This window comes from Procambarus clarkii, chromosome 17 (genome assembly GCF_040958095.1).
Source record: "Procambarus clarkii isolate CNS0578487 chromosome 17, FALCON_Pclarkii_2.0, whole genome shotgun sequence".
In the NCBI taxonomy this organism is placed as follows: domain Eukaryota; kingdom Metazoa; phylum Arthropoda; class Malacostraca; order Decapoda; family Cambaridae; genus Procambarus; species Procambarus clarkii.
This window is the reverse complement of record NC_091166.1, coordinates 37,483,448-37,498,447: the sequence shown is the minus strand read 5'-3', so window position 1 is coordinate 37,498,447 and position 15,000 is coordinate 37,483,448.

Here is a 15,000-nt window from a genome sequence, read left to right as displayed (position 1 = left end):
AGCTAATAGCTCGATTCTGCAGATAAAAATAGTAAATGCGCGCGCACACACACACACACACACACACACACACACACACACACACACACACACACACACACACACACACACACACACACACGGTCACGCGGCTGAGTGGACAGCGTTCGTGAGTCGCAGTCTTAAGGGTCCTGGTTCTATTCCCGGCCGAGGCAGAAAAAAATGGGCAGAGTTTCTTTTACTCCTGATGCACCTGTTCCCCTAGCAGTAAATAGGTACCTGAGAGTTAAACAACTGCTATGGGCTGCATCCTGGGGAAGTGTGTTGATGTATATATGAGAGAAATATGTGAATTAGAAATGATAGAGGGAAAATAGGTTCAGTGTCAGAGCATTAGACAGCAGACAGTTAGATAGCTGGGGTCCAAGAGCTAACAGCTCCATCCTACAGGCACAAATAGTAAATACACACAATCAGACACACACAAATTGTACACACACATTTTACAATTTTATACACATTGTACAATTTTAATAATATCAAGAATACCTTCAGAATTTTGATGCTGAAGTGAATTTATTAGCACGACAATATTTCAACAAACAATTATAGTACTTATAGCGACTATGGAGATATTGTTTACAATATATACATGCCTTCCCTAAGAAGTCCACGTTTTGTATCATTTATTTTATTGAGGCCTAGAGAATGAAGTCATTAATTATACCTAACTTTTCCTGGGCCTACTTGGTAAATGTGTGTGTTACGAAATGTGCAATTTTCCAAGATTGCATCTTTAAGGCTTAGGATCGTCTATGAAGGCTTTGGAATGCTTATGTAGGCCTAAAGCAGGCTAGGTGAGGTTAAGGGTTAGTCTGAGTTTTTGTTATTATGCCATTCAAAATTGCAATAGTACAAAAAACAGACTTTTTCTGGATACAAGATTTCATATTTTGTACATTCTATCCACAGTACCTATATGTACTATCACGGACGAGTGGTTGCAATATTTACCCTTCAACGGACAAATGAACATCGGCCATAATTGGTTAAGTATGTTACATTAATTATTTTCCTTCTAATTAAGCAAACCCGCATTAAATTCGTCGTTTGTTAAACTGTTAGAATGAGACATCACACGTGGAGATGTACTTGGAAGCCTCCTGAGTGCAGGGATGGTGAAGAATAGGCAATATGGGATTAATTTCAACTTCCCTGTTTCTGTTCAGGTAAATCCAGCTTGGATGTCAATCAAACGAAAGACGAGGAAGTCTTCCATCAGCATTCAACTTCAAAACGCATTGGTTGGAATTATTTAAAATATTATGTATCTCAACTTTTTTCACATTAAGTTTTTAGCTCTCACAAACTTTGCAGTGGTATAGCTAAATAATCATATTTATTAGAGATAATAATCATAATGCCATTAGCAATACATTAAACGTCTAAATAACCAATCTTTAATAACGATTTGAAGCCAATGGAGTTGTTTTTAAAATTCAACAAACACTTAATCGGAAAGTAAAACACAAGAGCAATGACGATATATTTTTTTTATTGTTGTGAAATGTTAAAGTTTCTTCTTCAGTGCTAAAAATAGTTTTTTACAAATTATTCAGCAAATAAGTTAAAAAAAATATTTTTGCCTTTTTTTCTTTGAGTGCTTTAATCCCAACATTTTTTTTTTTTTAGGTGAATGGTAACTCTTAATAAGCCTAATCATGATTTTAATAATTTTCGCAGAAGGGGGCAACATTACTACAAGAAATAGTAATGGGTCATGAAAAAGCCATTGAGCATATCTAAAATTAAATTCGATAGTTGTTTTTCATTATGAGATTCCCCGGTTTTCATTCACTAATATGGGTTTGTAAATATGATTTCAATGCTAAGGCGTCGAAAATATGCTAGATGTAGTTAAACACCTTCACAGAGCGGTTCTCTTGGTTGTAATTCTCATATGACAAATTGAAATTAAAACCTCGCTCAGTGAAGTCAGTCAACAGAGCATGGGAAATGTGCAGGTATGATTGTAACTCTTAGGGAGTTATTCACCTGTTGTAGGACTGAAACCTAGAGCGAGTCAGTGGTTCGACCCCCCTACAAGTATATATACACACAGCCTTCCTGTCCCTGACAACACGAATTACGTACCCTGAGAGTATATTTAATTTCGATTATGTTTAAGGGTTAAATTATTCCTGTTGTTTGGTTAGTAGGTTCATGTTGAAGTCTGATTAATGTTCAGAGGTTGTCAGACCCTATGATAGGTCAAACAAGCACCAAACAAAATTCTTCCATGAAAGAAAATAGAATGGAAAGCTCATTTTAATTCCTTAGCTGCAATAAATTATATATTAAATTTTCAACCTAGTATTGTGGGTGGATTGACTTCCAATATACCTCGATACTCCATTCTTAAAATGCAATTACAGTGGAGGAGCTACGAACCCTACTGAGCGGTTCGCTCTTGATCAAACAAGGAGAACGTGAATTATTTAAATGTATTTCAGTTCGCGAAAAGGAACGTTTGTGGCTGTATATTTTATTCCGTCTGAAACCCAATAGTTGTAGTATATTAAACATTCAATATTCCTTGCTATGTATAGCCAGGAAAGGGACTTAAAATGCGCGTCGCCGTTATGTTCATTGTGCTCTCATGGGTAAGTGTTGACCACCTGTTTCGCTAAAAATAAGGGTGAGCTCGTTCACTGTGATTAGCACACACACACAAAAATACACACACACACACACACACACACACACACACACACACACACACACACACACACACACACACACACACACACACACACACACACACACTCACACACATTCACACACTTTGTAACCGTGAGAACGTCGGCTCAGACCAAGCAAGGGTTAAAAAGTTGATCGCTGTTTCTTTACTTCAAATGACCCTGCTCACCCGGAAGTAATTTAGACCCTAAAAGAAGATGACTGCTCAGTGGGATCTGGATCTATATACCACTTAATGACCTGGTTCCAGTGCCCATGTTTAGGCCTGAATACCAAACAATGATTCGTAATTGAGATCGCGTTCTTTTGATACCTCGCGCGAATGTTTACTTATTATTACTGGAACTCTCAAAAAAATATTTCACTCCGGTTTGTCGTAGCTAATTGTTCACGTGACATTGCTGGACATATTTCAGAGTGTATAATTTGTGCTATTTTTTAAATAATTAATAATGAATTTGGAGTTTTGGTTGAAACCTTTGATATTCAGCGTTTTCTTCGACAGTATTGGGACACATGATGATGGCTCGTCTAGATCAAGCACTTACCACTTATTAGGTCGTGCACTTAAAGGCACTTAATACGTCACGCCAAGTTTCGTTTTCAAAGGCTTACTTTTAAAGATGGTTGGCGACGTTGACCATGCTATGCCGCCAACATCCAGGACTGTAAATGCCTGCAGTGCGATGCTTCACTGGCTGGCTTGCAGTGGTCAAGGGTGACAAATTCTCCGCGGTTAATGTTCAGGACACCATTAGCATCCGAGAGATCTTTTTACTTTTGGCTTTCCAGGTAAAGTCCGGGAAAAAAGTGGTGTAATAAGAGAGCACTTCAAGCTATGTACCTCTTACTCTGCAACTCTCGCCCTTATCCACTTACCTCACCTCCTACTGTCCTCTCACCACGTAATATTCTCCTATCCCCAACCCCCCCTCCCTCTATTACCACGCCCTTTTCAATTGCCATTTAACGATAAATTTCAGAAAATATTTTTTCTGAACTCGTAAAATTACATACACGGTACATACGCCCATGAGTGGGCGCTCAAACACCAACGTGTCTTGGTAGTTAGGCGTTTGTGCGTGTACAGGGGTTCGTTAGTGCTTGTAGTGCAATGAGTGGTTCAGTTAGTGTGCGTACATGGGATTGGTTTTATGTGAGTGCAAAGGTATTGGTCTGAGTACATAGGATTGGTTGGTTTACTTATATGGGCAAATGCGTTTTCAAGGATTTTTTTCATATGCGTTATGGGTAAGTGTGTGTGTGTTTACAGGGTTGGCATGTATACGTTCATGGGTTTGAAGTGTGTGTACATGGGCTACGTTACTAACACACACACACACACACACACACACACACACACACACACACACACACACACACACACACACACGAACAAGGGGACACAGGTGGAAACTTAGTACCCAGATGAGCCACAGAGACGTTAGAAAGAATTTTTTCAGTGTCAGAGTAGTTAATAAATGGAATGCACTAGGAAGTGATGTGGTGGAGGCTGACTCCATACACAGTTTCAAATGTAGATATGATAGAGCCCAGTAGGCTCAGGAATCTGTACACCAGTTGATTGACAGTTGAGAGGCGGGACCAAAGAGCCAAAGCTCAACCCCCGCAAGCACAATTAGGTGAGTACAATTAGGTGAGCACACACACACACACACACACCACCTCAAGATATGAGATATGATAGAGATCGAAAACCTCAGGAATCTGTACAGCAGTAGATTGACGGTTGAGAGGCTGGACCAAAGAATCAAAGCTCAACCCTCACAAGCACAACTAGGTGAGTACAACTAGATGAGTAAACACGCACACACACACACACATCCTAGGCTGAACTAGGTGAATACACGCAATACATGTTATTATATTGTGTGCACATGTGTTTTGTTTAGTATACAGCGTGTACAGAAGTTTGGCTTCTATGCGTACATGGCTAGTGTGCTTGTACAAGGGTCTGGTTACTTTGCGTACATGTACACAATGAGCGTAGTGATTAGAAATGTGCGTGAATTGATAGTTAAGCGTGTACGTGTGTGTGCCACTTATCCACTTAAATAAAATTGGACTAATTACAAGTTTAAATTATCCTTAATACAATAGGAAGCCATCAATAAAAAAAAGTATCAATGTTTAAATTCCAAACAAAATATCAACATTTTTGCTGAGGAAAAAATAAACATTTAGCTTTACGCGAAAAATGTAAACATTTTTGGCATAAGACTTTACATTCAGCGCCAACTAATTAGTGAATTGTTTGTTCGGGAATGTTTGTATATAAATGTTTGTTGTACAGGAATGTTAGAAGCGTTTGTACAGGAAGGTTTGTACATATTTTCTACATAATTAATTGTACAGTGTTTGTTTATGATTATCTGTACAATATATAGAAATCTTAACACAGTGTTTGTACAAAAATATTAGTACAGTAAAATTGGTACAAGCAAGTTTAATACAAGAAAGTTAATACATAAACATTAGTACAGGAAGTTAGTACATTACAGTAAGTACAGAAAGGTCAACACGGGAGTATTAACAAAGGAACGTTTGTGCATTAACAAAAAAAATAAAGCATTTTTATACATGTTTATCCTCATCACCTTCACTTTAGTGTTCCTTTTGAAGGATCAAAGCAATGCAAGTGTTATATTATTCTATCAATTTCACGGGAACACAAGCTGTGTTGCAAAACATTCTTCAAATATTGCAGGATTTCATGTTTCTCCTGGTGGGCAGCAAGTGGTGGGCAGCGGTGGTGATGGGTAGGAAGGGCGGAGGGCAGCGGGGGTGATAGACAGGGAGGTTGGAGAGCAACAGGGGGTGATAGACAGTGAGGGAGAACGGCAGCAGTGGTGATAGACAGGGAGGTTGGAGAGCAACAGGGGGTGATAGACAGTGAGGGAGAACGGCAGCAGTGGTGAAAGACAGGGAGGTTGGAGAGCAACAGGGGGTGATAGACAGGGAGGGAGAACGGCAGCAGTGGTGATAGACAGGGAGGTTGGAGAGCAACAGGGGTGATAGACAGGGAGGGAGAACGGCAGCAGTGGTGATAGACAGGGAGGTCGGAGAGCAACAGGGGGTGATAGAGAGGGAAGGAGGATGGGAGCAGTCGCAATAGACAGAGAGACCGGAAAGCAACAGTGGTGATAGACAGAGATGATTTGCAAGTGTCCTTAAAAATACATCAACCAAAATCCTGAATGGATATACGGGTATAGTTGTATATATATACGCTTCAAAGCACGTATAATGGTATTGTAGCGCAGATAGATAGGCAGACAACCAGAGATATAACAGAAACCGAGAAAAAAGGCTCGATAAACAAGGAGAGACAAATGCTATTTTCTCATTACCAAACTTTCCTGTGTGCTACACAAGATGCAATGATTGTGGGTGCTTGAGTAGGGATTGTGGGTTATTGGGTAGTGATTGTGGGTACATTTACTGTCGGTTCTTAAGAAATGACGGCAGGGAAGTAGTGATTATTGTTGCAATTTCAATTATTGTAGTTGCAACAACAGTGATTTGAGCTGATAGATCAGTGATTATAGCTGATAGAGCAGTGATTATAGCTGATGCAGCACTAGTTTTAGCTTCTATAGCAGCGAGTGTTACTTTTAAAACAATAACTGTGGGTGCTAGAGAAGTGATTGAGGTATTCGTTTAGAGATTGTGGATACAGGAGAAGCGATTGGGGCTACTTGGATAATGATTGTGGTTACTACTACAATAATTTTGAGTGCTAAAGCTGGGATTTTGGAGGGATGGAGCATGGATTGTGGGTTAATGATCAGTTATTGTATATAATAGATCAATGATTGTTAGTGTCAAGACAGTGATTATGATTTCTAAAACACCGATTGTGGATGCTAGAACAGTGATTTATCGCTGATTGAATAGTCATTGTTGTTTCTAAATCGGTGATTGTATCTGCTCGAGCAACTAGGACATAAAAAAAAGTTTTACCGCTTTAAAAAAAAAGTTAATTCTTTTCTTTTGTTAATACAAAATACAGCGTTTATATGTATTTAACCAAATACATTATTTGCAATCAAGTTTTCAGTTGCTGAATTTACTATTTTTGTATTTAACATTTAACGCGATTCCTCATCACAAGTCTTCTTCATCACAAACATTCCTCATCACAAGTCTTCTTCATCACAAACATTCCTCATCACAAGTCTTCTTCATCACAAGCATTCCTCATCACACTCATGCTCGAACCGGGACGCTGGTCGCGTGTAATGAGAATCACCATTGTTCATCATCACTGCAATGTTTCTCATTATACAGTGTAGATGTTCACTATTTCCAAGCCTTCGCTGGCTCCCAGAACGTCATCGACGTCTACGTTCTGTTCCTGGAAAGACTCTTTCATCATTCCAATTATCTTTCAATTTTGTGTCCCAACTCTGGATAAGCAGAACGAGACGCAATTTCGGATTTATTAAACAGAAAAAAACAAATTATGCGTATTTTGACTCGTGCAACCGGGGTAAAATAATTATTGGGAGGGAGAAATTTATAGAGATTTGTAGTCTAAGATTATCATGATTAGTTAGGTAGCTCCCTATTGCTGTTACCTCGAAGTTATTACCTTCATGATGGGACAGTGTCATTACCTGCAGCTGGGTTAATTAGATCAGACAACACACTGCTTCACCTTAAATTTATAACATTGTGATCCCTTAATAAGAGTTTTACGTGTAAATTTAACACCAAGTACTATAGCCACTCAACCAAAAACGGTGTTAAAAGTGTTGGAGAGATGGTTAGTTATTTCATCGACTCTTTAAGCCTGCTGGGGTTGCATGGGGCATTAGTGTGTGTGTGTGTGTGTGTGTGTGTGTGTGTGTGTGTGTGTGTGTGTGTGTGTGTGTGTGTGTGTGTGTGTGTGTGTGTGTGTGTAGCATCAGTTTGGTGACTTAGTGTGTAAAATCACCCAGTAAAGTGTGTGTCAGTGTGTAAATTCTAACTTTCGTATTAATATACGAAAGTACTTAAGGAAATTCCTGTTTCAATTTTCCTCCGTGGTCTGACACTGTCACATTTTTAATCACGTGTTTATTTTTCGTGATTTACGCACACACACACACACACATTATATATATATATATATATATATATATATATATATATATATATATATATATATATATATATATATATATATATATATATATATGTCGTACCTAGTAGCCAGAACGCACTTCTCAGCCTACTATGCAAGGCTAGATTTGTCTAATAAGCCAAGTTTTCATGAATTAATGTTTTTTCGACTACCTAACCTACCTAACCTAACCTAACCTAACTTTTTCGGCTACCTAACCTAACCTAACCTATAAAGATAGGTTAGGTTAGGTTAGGTAGGGTTGGTTAGGTTCGGTAAATTAACTACGTTAATTTTAACTCCAATAAAAAAAATTGACCTCATACATAATGAAATGGGTAGCTTTATCATTTCATAAGAAAAAAATTAGAGAAAATATATTAATTCAGGAAAACTTCTCTTATTAGGCAAATCGGGCCTTGCATAGTAGGCCGAGAAGTGCGTTCTGGCTACTAGGTACAACATATATATATATATATATATATATATATATATATATATATATATATATATATATATATATATATATATATATATATATATATATATATATATGATGATGTAGCTACTGATAGCTTGCATGTATTGATGACCAGGCCTTCTTGTTTCAATGTAAATGAAATCAATATTACGAAGACCCTGTTTTTCCCTAACTTTTTCCTTCCTTTTTAATGCCAATTTATTTCCCTTCCTTGAATTGTACTGTTTATACTTCCGATGATGATGTGATCATTAATATGAAAATGCTTCAGTAATATCCTGGTTCATTTTACCGTCATGATTATGTGGTTTTTACATTGTCATATTCATCACGTGTTAAATTCTTTATGACTTACACAATATATATATATATATATATATATATATATATATATATATATATATATATATATATATATATATATATATATATATATATATATATATATATATATATATATATGAGATATGGAGAACAAAGTGAATCAAATCGGAATTATGTTTTTGGGGCCAGACAGCTGAGTGGACAGCGCTTCGGATAACGTAGTCCTGAGGTCCGGGTTCGATCCCGGTGGAGGCGGAAACAAATGGACAAAGTTTCTTTCACCCTGATGCCCCTGTTACCTAGCAGTAAATAGGTACCTGGGAGTTAGACAGCTGCTACGGGCTGCTTCCTGGGGGTGTGTAACAAAAAGGAGGCCTGGTCGAGGTCCGGGCCGCGGGGACGCTAAACCCCGAAATCATCTCAAGATAACCTCAAGATAACCTCAAGATAGTAAACAGGCTCAGAGCAGCAAACTAGGAAGGAGCATCAAGTAACACGGGGGGTGAACCTTCGCTGCTCGGCTGAACAACTTGTCTATAGCTGAACTTTCATTAAGTCCACAGTTATATAAACACTCTTAGTTTGTCTGCTATCTTTCGGCAAAAAAGGGTGATTTTGCATTCCACCTTCAACCACCCTCTGACTCGTCAGATCAAACCTCTGTCCCAGCGACGAGGATAAGCCAGTATTCTTAAGAATGAAAGTTTTAAACCTGCGAATATTCCGTCTTTAGTCATGTGTGCAAAGTTGATAAAAACGTGCCAGAAAGATCTCCATAACGCCAAATTTTTGTTTACAAATTTCACAAATTTATGGTAAAATTGATAAAATACTGCATTATGCTTATGCGTAAAACAAAACATTGCCTCCTTGCAAGCACACATCGTAATCGACATAAATATAAGAGATCACAATATATTGACAGCCATATGTTTACATGCCAACCTGCTGTCATGCCTTGACACTGTAAACAAAAAATCTACTTGTTTTACTTCGACCAGAACATTCGAACTTAAGATCGACCGAACCAGCGGTGTCGACGCTCAGGAAACGCCAATAATTCTTTGTATTATTTTTTACAAAGACTTTTTGAATAATTGGTCGATTTCAGTGAAAAAGCTCTACATTAGGGGGAAGGACAGGTCGTAGCAAGCTTACAATATTAGTATATACATGGCATATGACACCAAGACTGAATGCAGTTGGCGATAGGACTAAATAACAGTCATAATAATGATGCAGACATGGTCGAATATACGACTGAATGAACGCTACATACCAGACCATCTTCTATTTTAAGGAGGCCTGGTCGAAGACCGGACCGCGGGGACATTAAAAACACGATGGAAAAAATACTAAAACGATTACAGAAATAGTGTACACAAGTGAAAAACAAACTATCTTTAACAAAATTATAGCAATTCTCCTCAGATCCAGCCATCCGCCTCAGTCATCTGTTTCAACCTCGTACGTCAATCCACACTCCTCAACCATCCAATAGATGCAGAAAGGCAAATGGGTCCAAGATCCAGTAGCCTTCCAGTAGCCTCTTGAACCGAGTCTAACCCAGTTCAAGAGGCTACTGGAAGGGAAATTAGGTTCCACTCATAATATTCTCAATGGCGACGGACGAGTTATTTATGCAAGCCCTCAGAGAAAACATTGAATTATGTATCTGGGAAGGAGGTGGTGGTAGGTAGTGGTGATGGGGGGGGGAGGGATTGAGTGAAAGGGGGGGGGGGTTGATAGTGGTGTAGTGGTTAGTGGTTGTGCTGGCGGTGAGGGTGTGGTGGTGGTGGTTTGGAGGTGGTGCTTTGGATAGAGGAGATGGTGGTAGTTAGTGGTCATGGAGATAGTGATGGTACTGATGATGGAGATGGGGGTGGGAGTGATTGTGGTGAAGGGTTGCTTTGAAGGTTGTGGTAATTGTGGTGGCTGGATAGGGTTGTGGTGATGGAAATAATGATGCAGGGGTTATAGTGTGGTTAGGGATGGTGATGGTGGTGATGGTAGTGGTGGAGGTTGTGGTGGTGGTGGTGGTGGTGGTGGTGGTGGTCGTGGTGGTGTTGATGGGGACAGTGTTGGTGCCCAATATATCACAGAAAATCAGGATTAATGATCTACATAGTTCAAATCATGACAAAAATAAAACTTGAAAACTTGAAATTTTGGGATGTAGCCCCTCCCCCCCCTCTCCCCTCGAGGCCAGAGGGGAGAGGGGCTCTCCCATTTCATCTTCCACTTTCTTAACTCCCAGTTCTTTCATCTCCCTCATCTCTCACTTCCTTCACTACCCAATTCCTTCATGTCCTACTTTCTTCACCACCCACTGTGCGTGTGTGCGTGTGTGTGTGTGTGTATACTTACCAAGTTGTGATTGCGGGGGTTGAGCTCTGGCTCTTTGGTCCCGCCTCTCAGCTGTCAATCAACTGGTGTACAGGTTCCTGAGCCTATTGGGCTCTATCATATCTACACATGAAACTGTGCATACATTCAGCCTCTACCACATCATTTCCTAAAGCATTCCATTTGTCAACTACTCTGACACTAAAACAGTTTTTTCTAATGTTTATGTGCCTCATTTGCGTCTATGTGTGTGGGCGCACGCGCGTGCATGTGTATAAATAAATGCATGAGTAGGTAATATATATATATAACATATATGTATAAACACATATATACATGTGTGAAAACATATGAGTTAAACCTTACGAATACCTGTATCTCATGCAAATAATTGAGCGAAAAAAATTCTTTGATTATTTTTGCATCCCCCCATCAAGAAAAGATTGACAAGTTGACACGAAACCGAAAACATTAATGAGTATAAATTGTCATCCAAACTTCCGTGTAAATAAACATTCCAATCATCTGGGTTGCAGGAGACTCGAACTGCGAAACCCCATATAGTTAGGTCGATAGAGCTTCAGCCTCCCACGCGTGAAGTTTGCAATTCAGGTCTCCTAGAGCCTAGATGCAGTCTCCTAGAGCCTAGATGCAGTCTCCTAGAGCCTAGATGCAGTCTCCTAGAGCCTAGATGCAGTCTCCTAGAGCCTAGATGCAGTCTCCTAGAGCTCCTTGCATTCCACGTGGTGTAGTGGTAAAACACTCGCTTGGCGCTTCGCAAGCGCTTTGGCCTGGGTTCGTATCTTGGTCAGGGAGGATTTACTTGGCGGCAATCCTTAACTGTAGCCTCTGTTCACCCAGCAGTAAAATGGGTTCCTGGTTGTTAAACTACTCGCCGGGTCAGATTCCAGGGAAAATTAGGATTAATGACCTGCCCGAAACGCTATGCGTGCTAGCGGCTGAACAAAACTGTGAGAACTCTTGTACATATAAATGGAACATAAACGAGTATATACAACTCACACAACCCAAGGTTAACGACGCCGTTGAGAAGCAAACGACGACTATCGTAGAAACTAGAGCTGACATTCCGACCTCTGTTTTCACTGTGATAACTCTTCACAATCCCGGGATTATGCTATTAGCTCCAAAGGCTCAACTCCATAAGCTATGTTGCAAGCAGACTTTACGCGTGAATTATTGTATTGCATTGTTATTCCGGCATGGTTCTTTTATCCTTAAGCCTCTCGTGGTAATTAAGGGCAATAAGTAAGCTGCAACATATCATTCCTTATTTGGAATTTGCAACACTACGAAATCAGGTATTTGGATTCAGTGCAATTTAATTCGAAAACTGTCTTTAACTAAAGCGTTGAAGAAACACGGACCCAAACTGAAATTATTTTTGAATTTTGAATTATTTTTTATTTTTGATGCTGTAAATTATTAATTAATATAATACAATCAGTTTTAATGATTTTGTTATATTATTTGTTGTTTAAATTTATGATTTACTCTTTACTTATTTTAAAATACGAATATATTAAACTTCAAAGAAAATAGCTAGTACTTTGTAGATACCGTTTAGCCAACATTATTTGAGATCCGCTGAAGTTTAAAGCTTTCAATCATTCCTTTAAGATCCACAAATGTTTTATAGTTTCAAAAATTTATTCATATACGTGAGAATTTAATTATCATTCTTAGCCGCCTTCTTCCATACATAAACTATTTACAATAATTCTTATAAGCAACTTATTACGTCCTCTCACAGACATAATAACATAGGATAAAAATCCCACACGTGTGTATATGTGAAATATATTTAAAGATTTATACCAAGTCTTTCGTACTCTCCTGAGTGCTTTGTCAAGGTCTGAGGACGTGGTTAGGAAGAGACTAACATTTCAACGACTAATGAGTCGTTGGGATGCTAAGGGTCATTGAGATGTCTTAACACCACTTGGCACTCTTTGAGTGAAATACTTGCTCATTACCAGAATGTAGGACTGCCAAGGAATATATAGTTCAAGGTATTATTTATCAATAAACTTATTGTGTTTGTGGTCAGTTTATATTAAATTTTAATTAATAATTTGGGTAAACTATAATAATGCCTAATATTGATTTGACGTCAAGATCCATGTTTAAGATACAATATGGCGGAGCACACACACACACACACACACACACACACACACAAGAGGCTGTGTGTGTGTATGTGTGTGCGTGTCAATACCAGGTGAGTACACACGCGTTCGGATGACCGCATACACATCAATTCATCCGTACACCATCACGTACACCAGATCATACACCCCTCACACGTACACTCGTACTCATGTACACTCCCACGTACACTCCCACGTACACTTACACCCACACATTTAGAGCAACGAGTTAACAGGAAAAAAAGTTCTGTACACTAAACTATTTACTAGTTTTTGTTTTTGATATAATACGCATTTAAAGTCAGAAACAAAATTTCGACTCACTTCACCATTTCGTGAATTTTCACGCAAAAGACAAAATTCTGACAATTTCCTCTGCAGTTGTACTCACTGAAGCTCCCAGTGGTTGCGAGTGGCACAAGTCATCATTGTTCAATGGCACTTCAGCTCAAAAGCTCTAACCTAAACGAGGATTAACGCATCAAATGGAAGGATTACTGTTGATAATCACTTTCCTGCCCACACAAATTTGCACTAAAGTTCAAATATCTGAATAATTACAGTATAATTAATTAATTAAGTAATTAATAAAATAATTGATTATAATAATAATTAATTAATAAATTTTACATGTGGTTTACAAGAGTGTTGTATGTGTTACTTACCTTTCGTGCCTTTTGCTTTGCTCATATCTTCCTCTAAGATTTCCATCTCCTCACTTCTCTCTCTCTCTTGCCTATTTATTGCCATTGCTTCCTTCCTCTCATTACGGGCTCACCATAGCCCGTGCTACATGGACACTTCGTTTTGAGTTAGCTAAATCTAAAACAGCAACAACAAACTTCCTCTCCTTAAAAGTTACTGCCCCGCTCCGGTGCCAGGTAAGTCCACTACGGGCTCACCATAGCCTGTGCTGCATGGAACGTTTTCTTCCGAGTAGATAAATCTAAAACAACAACAAATTCCTCTCATCACTATCGACTTGACAATGATCCAGAAACGTCGTCGTCTCTTCAATTTCTTGTGTGTGGTTTGGTCAATATAATCTGTAATCATTTCAAAGTATTTCTCAATTACAGCAATTCAGGAAGTTCTAATAACTAAAACGATAATAAAACGTAAAATTTTGTTTATAAAAACATAAAACAATCAAAAAGCGTGTTTATTTTTTTTTAGATAGGCTTTACTTAAGATTTTATTACAGAATGGGATAAATAAATAGTAAATTAATTGAGTTATACTTATTTTTTCTTTGAAAAAGTAATCACTGCTACTATGCATACATATACAGCATATTCACTTAATTTATTTCACATCCCATATAACAGGTAACAATTCAACTGTAGATCAACAGGAGACATCTCCTGTCATGCAGGGTGCAGTCGCACCTCCATAGATCTCCAATATCAACTCTTGATACTGGTAATGGCTCAAAAGGGCCTCCACTTACGGGCTATTCATGCCCGTGCCACCTTTTGGGTGGCTTAATCTTCATCAATCAATCAATCTGTAGATCATTAACCTCGAGGTTAAATCAATCAATCAATCTGTAGATCATTAACCTCGAGGTGAAATATCTACATTTGTAATCAACTGTAGATCATTACAGACTGTAATAGGGTCAAATTGTCTGGCTGTATCAGAACGAAACCGGATTTTCGTCTTACATAAATATCTAAAACAAAGATTGAGGGGGAGCTGCTAGGCAGTGAGTAAGGACAGTGAATGGGTAGTGAGGGGCTAGAGAGGAAGAGAAGAAGGTTAGAGAGAAGTGGTGAACGTTAGAGAAGGGGCGTGAGACGTTCAAGAGA